The sequence below is a fragment of the Corvus brachyrhynchos genome, unplaced genomic scaffold (genome assembly GCF_000691975.1).
Source record: "Corvus brachyrhynchos isolate BGI_N302 unplaced genomic scaffold, ASM69197v1 scaffold346, whole genome shotgun sequence".
In the NCBI taxonomy this organism is placed as follows: domain Eukaryota; kingdom Metazoa; phylum Chordata; class Aves; order Passeriformes; family Corvidae; genus Corvus; species Corvus brachyrhynchos.
The window spans coordinates 4,509,241-4,517,658 of record NW_008238644.1 but is presented as its reverse complement, the minus strand read 5'-3'; the positions used below and the strand labels follow the sequence as shown (position 1 = coordinate 4,517,658).

Sequence of the window (8,418 nt, the reverse complement as noted above, 5' to 3'; positions counted from 1 at the left end):
GGAGCCGGGACAGGAGAGGGGCCGGAGCCGGGAAAGGGACAGGAGCCGGGACAGGAGCCGGGAAAGGGACAGGAGCAGGGACAGGGACAGGAGCCGGGACAGGAGCAGGGACAGGAGCCGGGCTCGGGGGTGCCATTCCCCCACTCGAACAGCAGAGGGCGCAGGAGGGCCCGGCCCGGCGGCGGATCGGCGAGAAGGAAAAGGGGTGGAAAAGGGGCAAAATCAGGAAATTAAAGCTTTTATGTGCTTAACACAATGCCTGGCACATAGAGAGAAACGCAGGTAACCACACAGAGCTGGCTGCAATACCATAAAAAGAGCGGGTGTGCTTCAAACTCACAGAAAGTCGCTGTACCCCAGAATCGAATCCCCTCCGCACCATCCCTGCCTTTTTGGGTCCGTTGTCACTGGGAATGAATTGAAAATCATTTTGACGCTGTCCATTCTGAGCATAAGCAGGGATACACCTCAGTGAGGGGCTGTGGATTTCTCGGGGGCTGCGTTTCTCCTGGTGAGGTGCCGGGCACCCCTGTGTGTGCCTTGCGCCGGGATATTCATTCCCATTGCTCCATCGCCGCCTGGAGCGGCAGGGAATGCAGAGGATGGGAGCGGCTTGGTTGGCATGTGTGTGACTTTGGGGTGGCTAGCGGCGTTCCTGTGATGTATCTGCTGTAACTGGTGTTGGCAAGCTCCGGGAGCAGATGAGGGCTGCAATAAGTGTGGCTCCCTCTGAGGATGCCTCGCTGTCCCCTGATCCTTCAGGAAGCGTCTCCTCTGCCGAGACTCAGGGGTGATTCGTGCAGAAAGGCAGCCCCTTGTCCCTGCTGCTGATTTCCAGCTCTTCTCTGGCTGCGGTGCTTGTAAAACACATCATCAACTGCGGCTGGCTGAAAAGTAGCCCAGCAAAGATAAGGAAACGATCCTCTTTCAGCTGGAGCAATTTCCCAGCTTGGCTCATCACAGAACCGCACACTTGCCTGTGCTCTTGTGGCACAGGCACAGGAGGAACAAGAAAACCAGGATGGAGAGGGCGATGTGAGTGTTATCCCTGGGCCAAGTGCCTTTTACCAAGCTGGCACTGAGCAAAGCTTGTTCTGAATTAGAATATATGCTAAATAAAAAATTGCTTGTCATCCCTGGAAGTATAAAATCCATGTTCAGCACTTTCCCACAGTGGGGGAGAAATACAGCTCAGAAAGAACTATTTTTGTTTTGAAATCTTCCAAGGGAAATTGAGCCCAGACCTCCACCTCACGGGGCTGGGGGACGTGACTACTTAGCCCGAGCTGCAGGACTGAGCCCTCTCACACCACAGGAGCCTGGAAAACCTGGGAGGAGAGTTAATTAACCATCCAGCACAGAGGAATGATCTTGGTGCTGCAGAAAGAAAGCTACTAAATAAAGGGAGCTGGTCCAGAGGAATTAGGGAATTAGGCTCGCCACTGGAGCAGAGCAGGCAGCCCTGCGGTGGGAAAGCACCACGGGGCAGAAAGAGTTTTCCCAAGGTCCTTGTGAGGAGGAGGTGAGTTTGGTGCAGGTGTTCCAGCATTTGGGACACGTCACCCCTGTTCTGCTGGGTGCCAGAGGTGATGGGAAGCAGTGACACTGAGCTGAGGCCTTGCCATAGATCAGTGACAGAAGGGTTTGGATTGGAAGGGACTGCAAAGATCATCTCGTTCCAAGCCCTGCCATGGGCAGGGACACCTTCCACAAGACTGCAGCGAAGAAATTCAAGTCGTGTTCTTAAAGAACTGTACAAACCTCAGTGAAAAGGGGAAAAGTGAACTACAAGTAAGCAATCTGGCGAAGTTTTAGAATAGAGAGCAATAATTTCTCCTTAGCTGAATTTGCTATAAAGGAGCAGAAAGTCTGGAAGATTTTTTTTTCATGACTGTCGAGGCATAAGAAAAAATCCACGTTCATTTTTTTTTCCTTGGTTACAGGTGTGAATTTTCAAAGTCAACTAAGAGAGTGGGGTACAAAGATTACACTAAGATTAAAAACCAGCTAAATACTTACAGGCACCATCAGGCCCCCTTGGAAAGCCTTGTTGGCTGCAGAATGTGTATGTTTAATTTGTAACTTTTTGGAAAAATGACAGTTTATTTCCTGCAGCAGAACATTGGAGGTCTCAGGATCTATGAAAGTCCTTTCAAGATCACTCTTTACTTGTGATAGACAAGAGTGAGACCACAGTGGTGCCCCTGTTATTTAAAAGTCTGCTGCACTCTAGAGGACGAAAATATTTGTGGGGCAAAGACGTGCCTTGGATCCTCTCTTCTTTACCCACCTCCCTGGGTGAGGCATTTTTGCACTTTGAAACAATGAAAGTTCACAAAAGAAATGTTCAATTAACTGTTAAACACTCTCATCAATTCAGGGATCATTTCCAAATCTGATGGATGAGTTCAAAATCTCCAATTCATTCTAACCATCAGGCGGAAAAACAGTTGAACTCCTGAGGAGAAAAGAGCAGATAAACGCTGGAATGAACTTGCATATCTTTGAGAGGTGCAGTGCTCTGCAGACAGTGAGTTATGAACAGGAAAACTTCCCAAGTGTGTACTGTAAGCAGAATAATGATGGTCAGTGGCTCAAGCAAAGGGTTTTCTTCCTCTGGCTTCATTTAGATCCCAGTTTAAAAGGCATGGAGGTTTTTTTTGTGTACACACGGAGAGAGTCTCACACCATGCACAATTAAATTATTTCCCATGACAGTGAAAAAAAAAGGGAATTCTATTAAAACCAAGAACCTAAAAAGTATGCAAATATTCAAGTGGAAGAGGAGAAGATGAAAGAGGACTTTATGAGTTCTTGGCTGAGGAAGTAATTTCTAGAACTCTCAAAATTAATGACAATTTTAAGTTAGTTTATTTGGATAGTTAGGATATATTCTGAATTTTTAATCGGTTCTGTTTCTTACAGACACATCCGATGGACTCGCGCTGCAGGAACTTCTGAGGGAGTTTTGAATCAATGCACCCCATAAGCCACTGAAAAGTGAGTGCAAAAAAAATGCAATTCCCTGCTCTATAATGGTAGGATTCTGTTTTGTCAGCAGCACTCTTAAACTCACAGATTCTCTATTTTATTAAAAATAGGTTATGTAATATGAAAAAAAAAACGTCGTGGAGTATATTTTTCTGAATCCCATCAAGGTTTCCTGTAATTCTGCATTATTCATGAACAGACTCAATTACACTTCCACTAGATTTTTAGACTCTGGCTCCACTGGCTTCCATTCAAACCTGCATTTTGAATATGCTGAGCTATGAATTAAAAAAACAAACCCAAACAAAACCAGCAGTAGGTGCACTGATAGCAGTGGAACTGTCTTTTTTTTTTGCCTGGTAATATCCCTCCTGTTACTTTTCAGAATATCCAGATTCCAGCTGTTTCTGCTCTCATGGAGTGATGTGACCTGGCACAGGTGAGCCATTCAACACAGAATAGAGGTCGGTGTGTTTGTTTAAACAAGCATTTAAATAGTAATGAATTAAATAGTAAAAAATGTTAATACAAAAAAATGTATCCCGGTTGCTCAATGGATTCCCAGGAGCACAGTCTCCATTCCATGCTGAGGGTTGTGTGGAAAGGGCCAGGAAGCTGGGAAAGAAGGAAGAGTTCTGCCTCCCATTTTGCAGGCAGAGAGTTCTGTCCTTGAGGCATCAAGAGACAAATCCAAGCTGATTCAGGGAGTTGGTAAAGGAACTAAACTGAGCCTAAAATTAGAGAGTGTCAGGGTGCAGTTCCATGATGCAGCTGAGCTGCTGAAGCTGCAGGTCCTGCTGGAAAAGGAGACTCATTGAAAAAGGAGATTCACTGAAAAAGGAGATCCTCTGACCCAGAGCAGGGGGTCCAACAAGCCAAAATCCCAACTCACCCCTACTCCTGGGAGTGGGAGAAAGGAGGAAGGCCGCAGGGCTCCCCTCACTTCCTCCTGCTGTGTTTTTTTGAGTGGTTGCAGAGCTCTGAGGATGCTCTGTGAGCCTGTCCCAACACCACAATCCCAGGGCAGCAGAGATCTGAGAATGGAAAGGGATCCTGCCCTGCTTTCCACCACCACCACTCCTCTGGTTCTGGTCTGTCAGGGCCTGGCACTGTTCCAGCACAGCTGCCTGGATTTCACTCTTAGGTCTGTATAAAATACCAACAGTGCAATCAGTTTCTCCTCACCAGCTAGGTACTGTGGAATAAATAAACTATGGGCACATGGAAGAAAGTTAAGTTGACAGAAAATGGCATTTATGGTAGGTATGTATCACTTCCTATCACTTGCCAACTCTTTGAAATAACAAACTTCACTCCTTGACCCAAATATAAGTCCTAACAATAAACGGATCAGCACCACTTTGCTTGGTTTTTACAGAATAAAAGGCTCCTGTTATTTTCAGAGCCTGATTTTTCCATTTCCCTTAATGCCCTGACCTCTCTTTACTAGCCCACTTATTAGTAACACTTATTTTGGGAGATTGTAAAGTTGCTGAAAGCACGGAAAATACAATTCCTCCAGCCATTAATCCTTGTCTTGATGCTACCTCCACAGCACAATGCCTCTCTCTTTTACTCCTGGCTTTTTTTCTCCCTCTTTTTCTTCCCCTTTTTTATCCCCTCTGTTTACCCCAGTGCAGCCACTCCACGAGGTAATTCCCTTTGTGACAAGCTTGCTGCAAACTATCTCCTATTTACATTGGCTGCAATTTTCAATTAAAGACAAGAACTTAACTTTCGTGGAGGGTCCTATAGAAGTCCAGCATTTGGGACTTAAGATTTGCTTTCCCAGCTTGAGACTTTGAAGTTGGGAAGCTTGAGAGAGAGCCTGGATGAGGTGGCAAAGTGTCTTTCACAGAAGAGCTTTAAAGCAGAAAACATGTTAACCCCCAGGCTCCGGGGCTGGGGAGAAACAAAAGGTAGAGAAACAAATCTCATGCAGAAATGATGTGCAGGCCTGGTACCCAGAAACGTGATTTAAGTGGCTGAGTTAGCCTTTGTACAGTAGAATAACCTCAGCAGCATAAAAACTGGACTGCTTTTAAAGAATATCTCCAACGTGTCCAGTCTAAACCAATTAGGCTGGGAGCAGAAGACTGTGAAATGCCACTTAACGTGCTGGTTTAGGCTTATAAAAACCAACTGTAGGGAGGAGGAACTGTAAACTTTTTTTGTTTGCTAAATAAGCAGGACACACGAGAAATTATTGTCAGACAACGAGAAGAATTCCAATGCACAAAATTCCCCTTACAGTTTCTTATTTATGTATATTGGGATAGCTTGGGAGACTGCAAAGCAATTTTTTATTTAAAAGATGGCAGGTGCCATTTATTTTGTCTGTACCTACCACACACTATCTCACAAAAATTGGGAGGTTTTCTGGCTACATGAAGTTATATATAAATGATCTATATCTATATGTCTGTATCTTATAGTAGAGAGGAAACTGCCCTGACTACTTTTGATCCTGCCAGCCCCCAGCTGAAGAAAAACCATATCTAAACCAACCTTTTTTTTTCAATTTCTGTCAGCTCATCAAGGTCTAAACCCCCTACACGTTGCCTGCTAATAAGAATTAAATCATGCAATAGCCAGTGGATAAATTAGCTGAGCACAAACGCAATGCTTTATTTAACAATTTTTATCATTATTTTGAAGCATCCAAGAAGAACAGGGTCTGAAAAGTTTTAACTCTGAATTAGCTTAACCACTTGTGACAAGTTTACACATGAGAGACATCGAGACTGTGTGTTCTACTTGCTACTTTGAGGTTCGTCCTGGCTTTCTGTTTGAAAGATCCCAGCCAAAGTTAAATCAACCCACCCTTTGCTGATTTCCAACATTAGACATGTCCCCAGCTCTTTTTTTTCCCCCTAACCTTGCTTTCAGGCTGACTTTCTCCCAATTGAAATTCAGTCCCTGAATGGTCGGTTTTTCCCTTGCTTCTAAACGTTGATAAAAAAGGGTTTTCTTCACTCCCTCAATTTGATGTGACAGGGCCCTGACATGAATAATGGACGTGTTTCTTTCACAGGCAAATCAACTTAATTTAGCATGCTTTTATACTTTCAATAGCAAAGCCACAAGCCTGTAAATTCCATGAGATCCTTTAGGTTTGCAGAAATCTTTAGAATTAGCAGAAAATGTATAAAGTAAACAGCACTTATTTTGTCAAAATACTTGAATAACTTTTATACAGGAGCTAGAGATGAATATATCACTGCCTAATCAGATTGTGATTTACATGCAGTTGAGGATGGGCTGCCCAGGCTCAGCCTGCCCTTTTGCAGAGAGAGAAAAGAGGGGTAGGAGGACTAAATAATCACAAATATTAAATCGAATTAAAATCCCAAACTCTCTTTTGAAGGTGAAGGAGAAAAGTGGAATTTGAAGAAGGGGTTTATTCAACAGAGGCTCTGTCAGGAGAACTCCATTCTCTGCCCGTCTCCCTGGAGAAGTTGCTGCTTTTGCAGCTCAAGAAATGAGGAGAGAAAAAAGAATATTATTTATTATCTGCAGAGGAAGGTGAGAGACCAAAACAATCCACCAGCTTTAGGAAATAACCTGCCTGTGTGCACTGACAGGTATTGTTTTGGAGAGGTCAAACCCAGCGCCCTCGGAGCCCTCATGGCACCGTTTTACGTGTGCCAGCTCCATCTCCACTGTGCTGGACAAGGTGTGTTAAAGCAGGGCTGGAAGATTTCCTTTATGCTGAACAACAGCAAAACTCCTCTTTGAAGCTTCAGAAAGCAGCTTTGGGCTCCTCCTCGGCTGTGTGGTTTCAGGATGTACCAGAACTCCCTCGTACCTCCCTTCTGACCTACCATAAATCTCGTGTGAGGCCAACAAATGCAAGGGTGAGTTCTGCTCTCTGCCCCCCCCAGAAATCCAAGGAGTGGAAATGAGGGGAACTCTCTCAGCTTGCCCTTTTCACCTTTAGGACTCATCTCCCAGCAAACAGCCTGGTAACACTATCAAAGGAAAATAGAGGTTAATTCTATTGTCATTACTTATTATTGTAACATCAGGCAGCTGTAACAGCTCATTCATTAAAATATCCTGATAGTGCTGATAATGTATCAGTGAACAGGAAATAGGTTGGTTTGGGGTGTACAAACTTCGCTGCTAAAAATCATTCTGTTTGCATAACAGAGTGTTAAAAAAAAAAAAAAATCCTTCCCTTTCCTTGTAGCATTACATAAATAAAATAGAAGCTAGTTTAGAAAAGGGTCTTCTCAAATGAAATCCTGCTTGACTCGCAGCCATCAGGCTGGGTAGGGAAAAGCCAGCCCTCAGAGATGCTCTGCTGCATTCAGCCTTGCTTCCCTCGATGCAATCAACGTGGCTAAGGGGATCCCACATACCTCCAGGTCTGTCTGCAATAAGTAGTTAATCAGCCAATTAGGGGAACCAACAATTACAAATTGGGAAGAGGAGAACAAGGGGAGTGAGTCAAGGTAGGCTGCAACCCCTTTGAAAAGGTTTCTAACATTAACTCCCAAAGAATTACGTTGTACCGTACCTTGACTGATTTGTTCCCCCCCTTCCTTCCCCCTTCCCCTTTTCCTACTCGTTGGGTCAGTTAATTGGCTGATTAACTAGCAATTACCTCTGGGACCAGCTCTATATAGAGTCTCTTAATCTAGAATTTTATTGACAAAGGCACGAGGGCAAATTCATCTCTGGTGTGAGCTCGCTGAGTGAATGGACTGACACCCAGGACAAAGTTGATCCATTGTACCACAGGCACTGTGTTTTTAAAGCATTTGATTAACTTGGAACTTTTAAAATTACATTCCTTTTCTGCAAGATCTGCTCGTTTTGGGTAGGAGAGGGAACAAGAGCTGGCGAGGGAAGTCAGTCAGAGGGGCGATGATGTCTGGAGCAGCAATATCCCCCAGCCCCGCTCTGGTTGATGACAGAACAGCTACACGGGGTGACACCTCCCCTTTTTCTCAGGCTGGCACTGCTGCAGGCTTGCTGGCATGGGCTTTTTCCTCAGCATGTGCACAATGATTAATTGGCAGCCCCGGAGGGTGGGGGACATCTCTTATCTTTGGCCTGGTGTGCACAGCTGAGTTCCCCAGCCAGGGTTCCTAACAGTACTGAGGATTCAGTATAGACAGTAAAACCCTTCAGCTTGTCCTTGGTCCCTTTTCAGGCCTTGTCTGGACCATCTTTTACATCACTTTCCTTCTCCTTGTTCCTGGCACTCTGCTGGATCCTTGCAGCCCTATGCTTTGTGCTGCAGGAATCAAACCCAGCGCATTTATTGCACCAGAAAGCTCAAATGGGACACTGCAATTAGAAATCCCTGATTCTTGTACATGCCTGTGTTGTCTGGAGCTGCTGCTTCCCCAGGCTGCTCTGCTGGGAAGGGAATGCTAAACTGGGCTGGACCCTGCACGCCGTTACCAGGCAGTAGGG

The 8,418-nt window shown here is 45.0% G+C and overlaps 1 long non-coding RNA gene across 1 annotated transcript; it reads left to right on the top strand.

Moving 5' to 3' along the window:
• The first annotated feature begins 380 nt into the window (after positions 1–380).
• Positions 381–7,201, top strand: LOC108447483. Its single transcript, XR_001863087.1, has 3 exons — positions 381–3,000; positions 3,377–3,430; positions 6,359–7,201. It is a non-coding gene; the product is annotated as an uncharacterized LOC108447483 (long non-coding RNA).
• Positions 7,202–8,418: the final 1,217 nt, after the last annotated feature.